This window comes from Triturus cristatus, chromosome 9 (genome assembly GCF_964204655.1).
Source record: "Triturus cristatus chromosome 9, aTriCri1.1, whole genome shotgun sequence".
Classification (NCBI taxonomy): Eukaryota; Metazoa; Chordata; class Amphibia; order Caudata; family Salamandridae; genus Triturus; species Triturus cristatus.
The window spans coordinates 26611186-26627240 of record NC_140592.1 but is presented as its reverse complement, the minus strand read 5'-3'; the positions used below and the strand labels follow the sequence as shown (position 1 = coordinate 26627240).

General features: G+C 46.8%; 1 protein-coding gene across 3 annotated transcripts in view; it reads right to left on the bottom strand.

Moving 5' to 3' along the window:
- IL17RE (interleukin 17 receptor E) overlaps nt 1–16055 on the bottom strand; it is a 147987-nt gene that overhangs the window by 87067 nt on the left and 44865 nt on the right. The window contains exon 2 of one of the 3 annotated variants that reach the window (XM_085624287.1): nt 2848–2930. The exons of the other annotated variants lie outside the window; for them this stretch is intronic. The gene's annotated coding sequence lies outside the window, so the exon portion shown is untranslated. The remainder of the gene's footprint in view (nt 1–2847; nt 2931–16055) is intronic. 3 annotated transcript variants of the gene reach the window in all.

Below are 16055 nucleotides of genomic sequence, written 5' to 3'. Positions count from 1 at the left end.
TTTGCGATATTCCTTCTGTACACAATTTCCAACCTTTCACTTTTATTCAAACAATACTATGACCACTCCAAGTCTACGAGGCAGGAGAAACTCACAAATGAATAAATACATCCTACAAATACAAAAATAACAAAGATAATAAAAGAATATATTCCAATGAGGGGCTAAGTGCCAGCAACAGGTAACTGGGAGGCATGAAGCCTATCTGGTCGGTCCACATAAGGTCCATCAATTGGGAGTGTACCACTCAATACAGCGCTCTAGAATATTGTGGTACAAAAGTATGGAGGACAGCATACTAAATGGTTCTGTGCATATAGTGAGGTATAGATTTACTATTCCTAACTGCATATCTATATTACCCTGGACGGAGTTTGCGGAGTTGCACTACGCGGAACTCCGCGAAGTGCAAAAAAAAAAACTCTGCCGCACTGTGCGGAGCTCCGCAAGTGGGGTACGAGAGAAAAACGCCGTTTGTGGTGATTGCACAGTGCCGAATGCTTGTCCACACTGCACTGTGCAATGATCGCGAACGGCACCATGCATAGCGCAAGCGGTCCCTGCATTCCTTTTCTGCCGCCTGAGTAGATTTTTACTCGTGCGGCAGCTTTCTCAATGCGAACGGGCTGTTTCTCAATGCGAGCAGTCTCGAGCATATGCAACCACTTGCAATGAGAAACCTGACCCCGCTGTGTTGAGATCTCTCACCGGGAGGTTGATTTTCACCGCTTGCGCTCGCCAACTTGATGTTGGCGATCGCAAACGAGGAAAAATCTCGCCGGGAAGTTGATTTTCCATGCTGGCAGTTGCCAACTTGACTTTGACACACATGAGCGAGGTAAAAAACTCTGCTCCAATACGCGGGGCAGAGTTTTTCGGAACTCCGCGAGCACCGCGTAACTCGGAGTGCGGAAAACTATGCAAACTGCGAGCGGAGTGGAGTTCACCACTCAGGGTTAATCTATATACCTTGAAGATATATGAGTCAGCAAGGTACATATAGGTGGAATTAAATATGGAAAATCTATACTTCCCTGCCGATAATATACCTACTAACCTCTCTATTTTATTTTAATATATCCTCCTTGATATCGTATCCAATCGACATTCTTGTGTCAATATTCAGGGGGCTTCCACAATGGGGATAGTCTTGACTGAATGCAGTAAATCCTGAGGTCCCTGGGTGAGAATGAATCCCATCCTCCCCCCTTCAATCCTCTGAGTCATAGGAATCAGGTGATTGACTCGAGGGCAGGACACTGGCCACAGTCACTGGTATCAAACCACCTGTGATATTCGAGCACAATCACTGGTATTGAACTACCCGTAATATATGACCACAATCACTGGTATCAAACCACCTGTGCTATTCGAGCACAGTCACTGGTCTTAAACCACCTGTAATATATGACTACAATCACTGGTATCAAACCACCTGTGCTATTCGAGCACAATCACTGGTATTAAACCACCCATAATATATGACCACAATCACTGATATTCAACCACCCATGATATTCAAGCACAATCACTGGTATTGAACCACCCGTAATATATGACCACAATCACTGGTATTAAACCACCTGTGCTATTCGAGCACAATCACTGGTATTAAACCACCCGTAATATATGACCACAATCACTGGTATTAAACCACCCGTAATATATGACCACAATCACGGGTATTAAGCCAGCACAATCACTGGTAATATCCGAGCAAATTCACTGGTATTAAACCACCTGTAAAATCCGGTCACATTCACTGGTATTAAACCACCCATAATATCCAAGCACATTCACTGGTATTAAACAACTTGCAATATCAGGGCACATTCAATGATATTAAACCACCTGTAATATCCAAGCACATTCACTGGTGTTAAACTACCCGTAATATCTGAGTACATTCACTGGTATTAAACCACCCGTAATATCCGAGTACATTCACTGGTATTAAACAACTTGTATATCAGGGCACATTCAATGATATTAAACCACCTGTAATATCCAAGCACATTCACTGGTATTAAACAACTTGCAATATCAGGGCACATTCACAGATATTAAACCACCTGCAGTGGCGGTGCGTCCATTGGGGGCGTTGGGGCGTTGCCCCCCCGCCCGCGCCCGCACCACCGTAACTCTTAGTTTATTTAAGTTCAGCCGCAGCGGCTCAGAGGGAGAACTGACAATCATGACTGTCACTCAGCATGACGTCGGACCGCCCAACCCCTTCAGAGTCTGAAGGGGGTGGGCGGTCTGGCGTCATGTTGACTGACAGTCATGATTGTCAGGGGCAGGCAGCAGCACAAGCACAAGTGCGCATGAGTGGGGATGGTGGCGAATTTTTGCACCGTGCCCAGTCATGCGCACTGGTGCCTGCTCAGGCTGGCGCATGCCCATTAGGAGAGCGAACCTCGGTCTCCTAATGGGCAGGCGGGCAAAGCGTAACACTGCCCTGGCCTGCTCAAAGTCAATCCTGGTGCTGCTACAGCGCCAGGATTGGCTGAGAGGGGTTTGCTACTTCCCAGCAGTGATGCGGCTGTTCCACTGTTGGCGCCAGAACGGACCTGAGGCCGGCGGCGCGGACCTGGTCAGGTAGGGTTGATTTTATTTTAAAACTCCCTCCCCCCTCCCCCGCGCGACAGCCCCTCTTCTCCCCTCGCGAGCCGCGACTGACCACCTGTAATATCCAAGCACATTCACTGGTGTTAAACTACCCTTTATATCTGAGTACATTCACTGATATTAAATCACCCGTAATATCCAAGTACATTCACTGGTATTAAACAACTTGTATATCAGGGCACATTCAATGATATTAAACCACCTGTAATATCCAAGCACATTCACTGGTGTAAAACTAACCGTAATATCTGAATAGAGCGACTCCTGAAATGTTGTCGTTGCTCGTCACCGGGGCGTCGTTTCTACGATACATGAAAAATCAACTTGTTATGCCATGTAAATTAGGCAAAATACTGGAAGGAAGCAGGGAAGTTTCGACTAATTAACCTAAATTGGGCCCATCCCAGAGTTCCCTTTTTAGTATTTCTAACTAGGACATACTTTGGCAGAGATTGATAGGCCAGGGAAGGTACATATGGAGTGCGCTCTTGCTGCATTCATTCATTAATGTAAAGTGTTTATGTCACTGCGCTATATGTTTGCTTATGGGACTTGACTTGAATTTATTCACTCATTTCATGGATGTAACTCTGATATGAGGCGATAGAAAGAAGTGATTGGATTCTGTGGTGTCTGGATCTAGATCTGTGAAACAGGGAGGTAGGACCGATCGAGAAAGGTGGGAAGGATCCTTAAAAGTAATCTGATTGCCAGCCGAGCTATGAGATGAACACCTATGTGCCTCGCCTCTCTCCCTCTCTTGGCTCAGCCCCTCACTCGGCCATTGAGGGGCACTTTAGTCTGGTTGCCTGACTTTTCAATCAATCAATCAAACAGGGTATATAAAGCACTTCTAATCACTCTCAAGGGTATCCAGGCCCTTCTTCTTCCTCTACCTCAACAGCATTTCAATCGCATAGAGGGCCACCTTTTGAGGGTATTTGCAGCTCGTTCCAGAATGGGTGCTCGGAAGGCTTCTTGGCATGGCTTCAACCTTGTTCCACGCCCAGAATACCACAGATCGGAGCTGCTCACTGCTGGGCTGAGATTAGTTTACTTATACAGAGTTCACCAAACACACTCCTTTTAACATTATCACATCAGGTAGCAATAAAAGATACTGCAGACATAAACAGCGATACAACACTTTACACGGCCTACCTGCCAGTCACACATTAGAGTATCCACCCACTGCTTCAAGGTATGTCTGAAATCTCACAGGGTGATGTCTTTAAAGCTGCTCATAACCCCCTAAAGGTAAGGACCATGACCCCTTCCTGACAGAGGAGACCCCTTCTGAAATCCACAACCTCTTCCTAACAGAGGAGACACCTTCTGAAATCCACAACCTCTTCCTGACAGAGGAAACCCCTTCTGAAATCCACAACCTCCCCCTGACAGAGGAGACCCCTTCTGAAATCCACAACCTCCCCTGACAAAGGAGACCTCTTCTAAAATCAACAACCTGTTCCTGACGGAGGAGACCCCTTCTGAAATCCACAACCTCTTCCTGACGGAGGAGACCCCTTCTGAAATCCACAACCTTCCCCTGACAAATGAGACCCCTTCTGAAATCCACAACCTCTTCCTGACAGAGGAGACCCCTTCTTAAATCCACATCCTTCCCCTGACAAAGGAGACTTCTTCTAAAATCCACAACCTCTTCCTGACGGAGGAGACCCCTTCTGAAATCCACAATCTACCCCTGACAAAGGAGACCACTTCTGAAATCCACAACCTCTTCCTGACAGAGGAGACCCCTTCTGAAATCCACAACCTCCCCCTGACAAAGGGGACCCCTTTTGAAATCCACAACCTCCCCCTGACAAAGGAGACCCCTTCTGAAATCCACAACCTCTTCCTGACGGAGGAGACCCCTTCTGAAATCCACAACCTCCCCCTGACAAAGAAAACCCCTTCTGAAATCCACAACCTCTTCCTGACAGAGGAGACCCCTTCTGAAATCCACAACCTCGCCCTGACAAAGGAGACCCCTTCTGAAATCCACAACCTCTTCCTGATGGAGGAGACCCCTTCTGAAATCCACAAACTCCCCTGACAAAGGAGACGCCTTCTGAAATCCACAACCTCTTCCTGACAGGGGAGACCCCTTCTGAAATCTACAACCTCTTCCTGACGGAGGAGACCCCTTCTGAAATCTACAACCTTCCCCCGACAAAGGAGACCCCTTCTGAAATCCACAACCTCTTCCTGACGGAGGAGACCCCTTCTGAAATCCACATCCTCCCCCTGACAAAGGAGACTTTTTCTGAAATCCACAACCTCTTCCTGACGGAGGAGACCCCTTCTGAAATCCACAATCTACCCCTGACAAAGGAGACCCCTTCTGAAATCCACAACTTCTTCCTGACGGAGGAGACCCCTTCTGAAACCCACAACCTCTTCCTGACAAAGGAGACCCCTTCTGAAATCCACAACCTCCCCGTGACAAGGAAGACCTCTTCTGAAATCCACAACCTCTTCCTGACAGAGGAGACCCCTTCTGAAATCCACAACCTCCCCCTGACAAAGGAGACCCCTTCTGAAATCCACAACCTCTTCCTGACAGAGGAGACCCCTTCTGAAATCCACAACCTCCCTCTGACAAAGAAGACCCCTTCTGAAATCCTCAACCTCCCACTGACAAAAGAGACCCCATCCACAACCTCCCCCTGACAAAGAAGACCCCTTCTGAAATCCCAACCTCCCCCTGACAAAAGAGACCCCATCCACAACCTCCCCCTGACAAAGGAGACCCCTTCTGAAATGCACAACCTCCCCCTGACAAAGGAGACCCCATCTGAAATCCACAACCTCTTCCTAACGGAGGAGACCTCTTCTGAAATCCACAACCTCTTCCTGATGGAGGAGACCCCTTCTGAAATCCACAACCTCCCCCTGACAAAGGAGACCCCTTCTGAAATCCACAACCTCCCCCTGACAAAAGAGACACCTTCTGAAATCCACAACCTCTTCCTGTCGGAGGAGACCCCTTCTGAAATCCACAACCTCCCCCTGACAAAGGAGACCCCTTCTGAAATCCACAACCTCTTCCTGACGGAGTAGACCCCTTCTGAAATCCACAATGTCTCCCTTACAAAGGAGACCCCTTCTGAAATCCACAACTTCCCCCTGACAAAGGAGACCCATTCTGAAATCCACAACCTCTTCCTGACAAAGGAGACCCCTTCTGAAATCCACAACCTCCCCCTGACAAAGGAGACCCCTTCTGAAATCCACAACCTCTTCCTGACAAAGGAGGCCCCTTCTGAAATCCACAACCTTCCCCTGACAAAGGAGACTCCTTCGGAAATCCACAACCTCTTCCTGACGGAGAAGACCTCTATTGAAATCCACAACCTCCCCCTGACAAAGGAGATCCCTTATGAAATCCACAACCTCCCCCTGACAAAGGAGACCCCTTTTGCAATCCAAAACCTCTTCCTGACGGAGGAGACCCCTTCTGAAATCCACAACCTTCCCCTGACGAAGGAGACCCCTTCTGAAATCCACAACCTCCCCCTGACAGAGGAGACCCCTTCTGAAATCCACAACCTCTTCCTGACAAAGGAGACCCCTTCTGAAATCCACAACCTTCCCTTGACAAAGGAGACCCCTTCTGAAATCCACAACCTCTTCCTAACGGAGAAGACCTCCTTTGAAATCCACAACCTCCCCCTGACAAAGGAGACCCCTTCTGAAATCCACAACCCTCCCCTGACAAAGGACACCCCTTCTGAAATCCAAAACCTTTTCCTGACGGAGAAGACCTCTTCTGAAATCCACAACCTCCCCCTGACAAAGGAGACCCCTTCTTAAATCCACAACCTCTTCCTGACAGAGGAGACCCCTTCTGAAATCCACAACCTCCCCCTGACAAAGGAGACCCCTTCTGAAATCCACAACCTCTTCCTGACAGAGGAGACCCCTTCTGAAATCCACAACCTCCCCCTGACAAAGGAGACCCCTTCTTAAATCCACAACCTCTTCCTGACGGAGAAGACCTCTTTTGAAATCCACAACCTCCCCCTGACAAAGGAGATCCCTTATGAAATCCACAACCTCCCCCTGACAAAGGAGACCCCTAGTGCAATCCAAAACCTCTTCCTGACGGAGGAGACCTCTTCTGAAATCCACAACCTTCCCCTGACAAAGGAGACCCCTTCTGAAATCCACAACCTCCCCCTGACAGAGGAGACCCCTTCTGAAATCCACAACCTCTTCCTGACAAAGGAGACCCCTTCTGAAATCCACAACCTTCCCTTGACAGAGGAGACCCCTTCTGAAATCCACAACCTCTTCCTAACGGAGAAGACCTCTTTTGAAATCCACAACCTCCCCCTGACAAAGGAGACCCCTTCTGAAATCCACAACCCTCCCCTGACAAAGGACACCCCTTCTGAAATCCAAAACCTTTTCCTGACGGAGAAGACCTCTTCTGAAATCCACAACCTCCCCCTGACAAAGGAGACCCCTTCTTAAATCCACAACCTCTTCCTGACAGAGGAGACCCCTTCTGAAATCCACAACCTCCCCCTGACAGAGGAGACCCCTTCTGAAATCCACAACCTCCCCTGACAAAGGAGACCTCTTCTGAAATCAACAACCTGTTCCTGACGGAGGAGACCCCTTCTGAAATCCACAACCTCTTCCTGACGGAGGAGACCCCTCTGAAATCCACAACCTCCCCTAACAATGGAGACCCCTTCTGAAATCCACAACCTCTTCCTGATGGAGGAGACCCCTTCTGAAATCTACAACCTCTTCCTGACGGAGGAGACCCCTTCTGAAATCTACAACCTTCCCCTGACAAAGGAGACCCCTTCTGAAATCCACAACCTCTTCCTGACAGAGGAGACCCCTTCTTAAATCCACATCCTTCCCCTGACAAAGGAGACTTCTTCTGAAATCCACAACCTCTTCCTGACGGAGGAGACCCCTTCTGAAATCCACAATCTACCCCTGACAAAGGAGACCCCTTTTGAAATCCACAACCTCCCCCTGACAAAGGAGACCCCTTCTGAAATCCACAACCTCTTCCTGACAAAGAAGACCCCTTCTGAAATCCACAACCTCTTCCTGACAGAGGAGACCCCTTCTGAAATCCACAACCTCGCCCTGACAAAGGAGACCCCTTCTGAAATCCACAACCTCCCCCTGACAAAGAAAACCCCTTCTGAAATCCACAACCTGTTCCTGACAGAGGAGACCCCTTCTGAAATCCACAACCTCCCCCTGACAAAGGAGACTTTTTCTGAAATCCACAACCTCTTCCTGACGGAGGAGACCCCTTCTGAAATCCACAATCTACCCCTGACAAAGGAGACCCCTTCTGAAATCCACAACTTCTTCCTGACGGAGGAGACCCTTTCTGAAACCCACAACCTCTTCCTGACAAAGGAGACCCCTTCTGAAATCCACAACCTCTTCCTGACAGAGGAGACCCCTTCTGAAATCCACAACCTCCCCCTGACAAAGGAGACCCCTTCTGAAATCCACAACCTCTTCCTGACAGAGGAGACCCCGTCTGAAATCCACAACCTCCCTCTGACAAAGAAGACCCCTTCTGAAATCCTCAACCTCCCACTGACAAAAGAGACCCCATCCACAACCTCCCCCTGACAAAGAAGACCCCTTCTGAAATCCCAACCTCCCCCTGACAAAAGAGACCCCATCCACAACCTCCCCCTGACAAAGGAGACCCCTTCTGAAATGCACAACCTCCCCCTGACAAAGGAGACCCCATCTGAAATCCACAACCTCTTCCTAACGGAGGAGACCTCTTCTGAAATCCACAACCTCTTCCTGATGGAGGAGACCCCTTCTGAAATCCACAACCTCCCCCTGACAAAGGAGACCCCTTCTGAAATCCACAACCTCCCCCTGACAAAGGAGACACCTTCCGAAATCCACAACCTCTTCCTGTCGGAGGAGACCCCTTCTGAAATCCACAACCTCCCCCTGACAAAGGAGACCCCTTCTGAAATCCACAACCTCTTCCTGACGGAGTAGACCCCTTCTGAAATCCACAATGTCTCCCTTACAAAGGAGACCCCTTCTGAAATCCACAACTTCCCCCTGACAAAGGAGACCCATTCTGAAATCCACAACCTCTTCCTGACAAAGGAGGCCCCTTCTGAAATCCACAACCTCCCCCTGACAAAGGAGACCCCTTCTGAAATCCACAACCTCTTCCTGACAAAGGAGGCCCCTTCTGAAATCCACAACCTTCCCCTGACAAAGGAGACTCCTTCTGAAATCCACAACCTCTTCCTGACGGAGAAGACCTCTTTTGAAATCCACAACCTCCCCCTGACAAAGGAGATCCCTTATGAAATCCACAACCTCCCCCTGACAAAGGAGACCCCTTTTGCAATCCAAAACCTCTTACTGACGGAGGAGACCCCTTCTGAAATCCACAACCTTCCCCTGACAAAGGAGACCCCTTCTGAAATCCACAACCTCCCCCTGACAGAGGAGACCCCTTCTGAAATCCACAACCTCTTCCTGACAAAGGAGACCCCTTCTGAAATCCACAACCTTCCCTTGACAAAGGAGACCCCTTCTGAAATCCACAACCTCTTCCTAACGGAGAAGACCTCTTTTGAAATCCACACCCTCCCCCTGACAAAGGAGACCCCTTCTGAAATCCACAACCCTCCTCTGACAAAGGACACCCCTTCTGAAATCCAAAACCTTTTCCTGACGGAGAAGACCTCTTCTGAAATCCACAACCTCCCCCTGACAAAGGAGACCCCTTCTTAAATCCACAACCTCTTCCTGACAGAGGAGACCCCTTCTGAAATCCACAACCTCCCCCTGACAAAGGAGACCCCTTCTGAAATCCACAACCTCTTCCTGACAGAGGAGACCCCTTCTGAAATCCACAACCTCCCTCTGACAAAGAAGACCCCTTCTGAAATCCTCAACCTCCCCCTGACAAAGAAGACCCCTTCTGAAATCCACAACCTCCCCCTGACAAAAGAGACCCCATCCACAACCTCCCCCTGACAAAGGAGACCCCTTCTGAAATCCACAACCTCTTCCTGACGGAGGAGACCCCTTCTGAAATCCACAACCTCTTGCTTACTTTAGTTGTAATTCATTTTTAATTTTATGGTATCTTTAGTTGTTTTTTATGGTTACTTTATTTGTTTTATTTATGGTTACTTTAGTTGTTTTTTTATGGTTACTTTATTCGTTTTATGTATGATAACTTTAGTTGTGTTCTTTTATGGTTACTTTATTTGTTTTATTTATGATTACGTTAGTTGTTTTTTATGGTTACTTTAGTTTTTTTTTATGGTTACTTTAGTTGGTTTTTTATGGCTACTTTGTTTTATTTATGGTTTCTTTAGTTGTTTTTTATGGTTACTTCAGTTGTTTTTTATGGTTATTTTAGCCATTTTTTATGGTTACTTTATTTGTTTTATTTACGGTTACTTTAGTTGATTTTTTCTGGTTAATTTTGTATTTTTACCGTTACAGTAGTTATTTTTATGGTTACTTTAGTAGTTTTTTTATGGTTACTTTAGTTGTATTAGTTATGGTTACTTTAGTCGTTTCTTATGGTATCTTTAGTTGTTTTTTATGGTTACTTTATTAGTTTTATTTATGGTTGCTTTAGTTGTTTAGCATGTTTTCCTAGCATCAAGATGCCTCAGCAATTGTGTGCTTCATAAATAATAATAATATAGCAGTCTGTGCCGAGGTCAGTTATTATTATTATTTTAGAGGTCTTATAAAGCGCTCAACTACCCTACTGGGGTTTCCAGGTGCTACAACAACATCTGGATAGGTTTATTGCAGTCATGCTACATTAGAACAGCCATGTCTTGAGCTGTGTACAAAAGATCAGTAGCTATGGACAGTTTCTCAAGAACTCAGGGAGCACTTTCTATCATTTAGGATCCTGAAACACAAAGGACCGGCCTCCCATATGTGTGCGTTTAACTGATGGAACAACGCACAAGGAACGTTCACTAGAGCGTATCATCCAGGAAGGTTGGGAAGCTTTCACCAGTTCTTGTAGGTAGAGCATATTATCGTTAACATTATGTCAAATATTCTTTGGGAGATTTGTATTTGTTTACTTCAATATAAGGAAGTCTCAGGGTGGCCTCAATAGCACAGTGTGAACACCTGGGATGCAACTATGTGTGTTACAAGCAGTTATCCCATCGTATGCAGTAGAACGATGAGATACACTCCTAGTTCACACACCCTGATGCTGCCCCCAAACATACTCAGTCACAGCACTGAAACATGTACATTTATGGTGTCTCATTCTCAAATACTGTCAAACACACACACACACAGGGGCGGTGCGTCCATTAGGGCGCCGGGGCTTTGCCCCATAAGCCGCCCGTGCCCGCAGCTCCCTCGGCATCTCTGAACTTAAGTAAACTCTCAGTTTACTTAAGTTCAGAGTGGCCGAGGGAGAACTGACAATCATGTCAGTCAGCATGACGTCGGACCGCCCACCCCCTTCAGAGTCTGAAAGGGGTGGGCGGTCGGCGTCATGTTGACTGACATGATTGTCAGACCAGGGGCAACAGGCAGCAACAGCACAAGTGCGCATGAGTGACGAAGGTGGGCGAATTTTCGCACCGTGCCCACTCATGCGCACTGGCGTCTTTTCTGGCTGGCGCATGCCCATCAGGAGAGCGTGGGTTGAGCAAAGGCTCAAACCTCGGTCTCCTAATGGGCAGGCGGGCTGAGAGTAACCCGTGCCCTGAGTCAATCCTGGCGCTGCTCCAGCGCCAGGAATGGCTGAGAGGGTTTGTCACTTGTCAGCAGTGATGCGGCTGTTCGAGTGTAGGCGCCAAGGAACGGACTCGATGTGGCGCGGACCTGGTCGGGTAAAGGTAAGATTTTTCTTTTATTTCAAAACTGCCCCCCCTTCCCCCGCGACTGTCAGTAATTGAACTTTTTTCCACTCCCAGCCATTGATGGAATATTATTAAGCCCTATCAATTTTAATTGAGGAAAAAAAACTGTGATTGATGCTAATTACTAAGCTATATTTGCCCCCATTTAGCTGTTACTGCAAACAGGAACCGGGTTTAATATACTGCTGCTATCATTAATGGGAACTTTCCCCTTCCCGGGCCGGCGTAGGCTGAGAAACGCTCCTTTCCGCAAAACATTCGAACAAAAAAGTAGGCCTGGGCGAAAATTTAGTTCCGTTCGCGGAAATTGCGATAATTTGACATTTTCGCGTTCCGTGGAGAGCGCGAAAATGTCAAAATTTCCGGTTTCCGCAGCTTGGGGATAATTTGTTTCTTGCTCGCGCTGTAAAATAATACATTCTCGCGCGCGCGCGATCGCCTTACCTTAATCCCTGCGTTCGCCGACAAGTTTTCTTGATCCGGTCGCGTTCTCCATGAGATGTTGTATTGTTTTTAGCCATTTGCGCTGTCTCGCAACAGTTCGTGCCCGCAGTGACGTCATGCGTCGCGCGATCCCATCTTTCTTCTCGCGATCATGCACCGCGAGACAACTCAAAACAAGATGGCCGCGCCCGCAAGCAACCACATGGGTAAGTTTGCGACCCGCAACCATGCAGAAAATCTCGCGAACATGCGGGAAAACAACTTCCGCATCTTAGCGATATTTCTGCTTGTTTGCGATAATTTTAAACATTTTCGCGATAATTTGCAAAAGTTAATTTCGCAAATTCCGCCCACCCCTACAAAAAAGCAATCTATCTCATTTGTGACTTTAGTAAATTCTGTTTACAGCCACCGCCGGATTTATCTGTGGGCGCTCGGTAAATTTACCTCGCGGGCAGGCCGCAGCGGTGCGAGCGCAGGGTGCCAGTTCCTTGCGCTCGGTGGAGCCGATAAGAAACGGTCACTGGTTCATCCTTTTAATTCAACTGATTCATAATCTGAAATTACATGTAGTTCATCTCGCCAGAGCGGAATTAGGTCCCCGGAACCGTGCCTTTGCTATACGCAAACACAAAATAGATGTGCAGTAGTTTAGTAAACACACTGCAGTTGTAAACTGGGAGTCCGTGCGTTGCTCTTTAATCCATAACAAGTTTACTTTTTAGGTTAACTCAATACCGCCTGATCAATTTGGTTACAACTTAGTTTTTCCTTATTAAATTAATAGCTCCTGGATTCAACCCTTGCTTGCCTCTTTTGAGCTTTGGTTAATGTGTTTATGTTTCTATTTCCATTCTTTACTTACACAGAATGTCTTCAAAGTGCAGCGACTGCCTGTGCCAATCTGCCTCTTTCTTAATAGCAGTTATGTGACCTTCATTTCAGTTTGAAGCTGTGCTTTGCCCTGCTCGTCCCCATTATCTTTCTCTTCCATGCACAGTCTCTACTCGGTGTAGGATGTCCCCATCTGTATGGTGATATTCTGATTGCACGTGCACTGCCGTTTGCACAACAGCACTAATGAATTTCACGTTTATGAGGTCTCTGAAAACATGACCGTAGCCCAGCGATGCGCTGTCGCTTTCCCTCTAGAGACACAGGGAGGCCAGCGTCCTAGGATTGCTGCGTATATGAGAAGTGACCCCGTCCTCGTGTTAATTACACGCACTGTAAACAGGCTATTTTTGCTTGAGATATCCTGAGAACATGACCTGCCCTTGGTCATCAAGGCGCACAAGATATGTGTGACTGCTTTAGTTGTGTTACCACGTGCTCGCAAGATGAACCCGTGATCCTGAGACCTGGATTCATTCAGCCTAGGAAGTAGTTAAAAACACACGTGAAACGTCCTGTGTTCCAGAGCGATTTCAAATCTGACTCAAGGTCCAGTGACTCTTAAATGCCATTAGACCCACAGCAGGGAGAATCCCTATTTTTTTTAAACAAGAAAACAGTTTTATTTTGGCTGTCTCACTCCTGAAATTACTTCTGATTAAATAGAAATAAAAGGGGGGAACACATTCCCCCTCGAATATGTATTTTTTAAATCTCTTATTTCCCTCTTCTAAAATGCTGGCATGTATGTAGCCTTCTTCCTGTTAGGTGTGACAGATGAGTCCATGGTAGGAAGATAGCTCTGCTTATTAACGCACCTGTACTGTATCCAAGATCTCTGTGCGCTGGCAGGCTGCGGTCAGAGAGACAGGCCGGTTAACTATAGCATCGCTGGCTTATAGTGCTTCGATGTTTTTTTGTCAGTGGTGACACTATAAATGGAGCATCACTGTATAGCATGCAAACTAGCAGTCTGCCCCACATCGCCTGCAATACTCACTGGCCTGAGGTAGCGATTAATTAAACCGGGCATGTACTTTGGCACAGGCAGTGACGTCGGAAGCGCCAGTCATTATCCTATGCTATTATTACAGACGTTATTGACGTTCATTCTTTAGAAAATGAATTTAAACACCATCTGAGCCAAATCGTGACGGCAAGTACAGCTAAGAATCCAAGAACTGAATGGGCAGGTCTGAAAGCCAGATCCGAAATCTGTTGAACACTACTGCTGGCATCTACAGAAAACTCAAACCCCCACCACTGCACAACATTGCATGTGCCAACACATTAGCTTACCTCTCTATAATGGTGAGTTCAAGTGAAAACATGCATGTTGGTGCCCTCTGGCTAAACAAACTGCTACTGAGTGCCAGTAAGAAACCCATAAAATCTCTGTTCGGCCCATGGGCATGGGCTCAGCTTCATCCAAACCGTTCAGAGGTGCTGCTCACGTGGAATGAAGAAATATTTTCTTGCACTTCGTGACATAGCACGTTACAGAGAGGTATGTGTGCAACCCATTATTGAAAGACATTGTACCTCTGCCAGTGCATTATAATAACGTGCACAGCAGGGGAAGCAATGGGGCCTTATCCACCTAATGGATACCAGTCAAGCGGACGCAGGTTCTTTCTTCCTTGCTCACGTGGCTCGTGCTCTGTGAGCAGGAGGAGCATTGCACACTGGCATGGAATAACTCTGGCCGAAATATTAATGATGTAACCGCTGATGCAGCAGGAGTAAATCTTTGTGGAGGTCCCAGAGTAGCCAACGAGACCTTTACAGGCGCGATCTTCTGTAACTGGCAGCTAAAGAGTTAGAGAATGGGCCTAAATCGCTGAAATGCATTTCCTCGACGTTTTTAACATTCATTGTTTGCAAGTCAGTCCATGTTTTTGGCATCAGTGTTAACTTAGGGGCATGTACACAGGGCCAGGTTTAATGCCGTACATCAGAGGACTGGCCACTGTAAGCACATGTTACACAGTAAGCACATATCTCTCGCTTTGGGCCTGACGGATATTTGGATCCATTTCACAAGGAAGCAAATGCCGCAGCTGAGGTGTGACAATGGCATGCCAGTTCAAGTATGAGGTTCAAGCTGAAGGCCCATTCTCTAACTCTTTAGCTGCCAGTTTGAGGGAGTGCAATGCATGTTGAGGGAGGTGAAGTGACAGAGATGTGAGGAAGGGCATTCGGGGGAGAGTGAAAAGAGGATGCTGAAGAGGAAAGAGAGAGGGTTGAAGATTTTCAGATCGACCAGATATGCAGAGAAAAAGAGGATACATATCTAACGTAAAGCACACATAATTGATTGCCAAAACCCCTTCCACAGGCCTCAATGCAATTTAATTTACAGACTCACTATTTCAGAACTGCAGAACTTAACCATTTTCAATGTTAATTATTTAAAATAAATCATTGTTGTTACTCATTTATCTTAAACAGCGAACCCCCAGTGACTAAGTCAATAATCCTGACAGGCTTTAGGCGTATGTCAGTTGCTGTGCCATTTATCTGGATACAATTACATCTCCGAGAGAAACCAAAACACTGGTCTGATGGCACACTATGGGAATCACAGACATGTATTTGGCATGCTCCTTTACAGGGAGCACCCACTTTTTTCATCTCACTTAAAGACCTGTCCGCACATATTTCTATGTGACTGGTTACAGCCAGCAGCTGTGGGTGCTTCCCGAAGTCTGGTTATAGCATATTTTTCCAAAGTTAATGCTGCATGCAGTTGCAAGACACTGGGCAAGACACTGGGCAAGCATACATTTTAAAGGGCTAAAGTTGTCATGCAGAACAATTTACATATTGCTGTAACTGTTGAACAAATTAATGCAAGAAGATACAGGGCAGTTTTTAATGTGTCTAATATTTTAAGACTATACTTTCCCACTGCTTAATAAGCCTTGCTTTATCGCTGTATTCATGTGCTTTAAAATGCACCATTTGCCAATCTTTTTTTTAATTTCTTTCTCCGGAGAGGGACTCTCCCTAGACCCCAGGTTTGTCCATTGAATTTGTTCACATCGCTAACTAGTGTTTTCTATTGGAAAGGGTGGAGCCAAAGCAGCCTTGCTTAGTACCCTGGCTGTCTTCAGAAATCAGACTTGCTTGGCAACCCAGAAATTCTCTGAAATAATGTATGAGTTTTCTTTTATGAATGCCTAGAAGAACTGAATT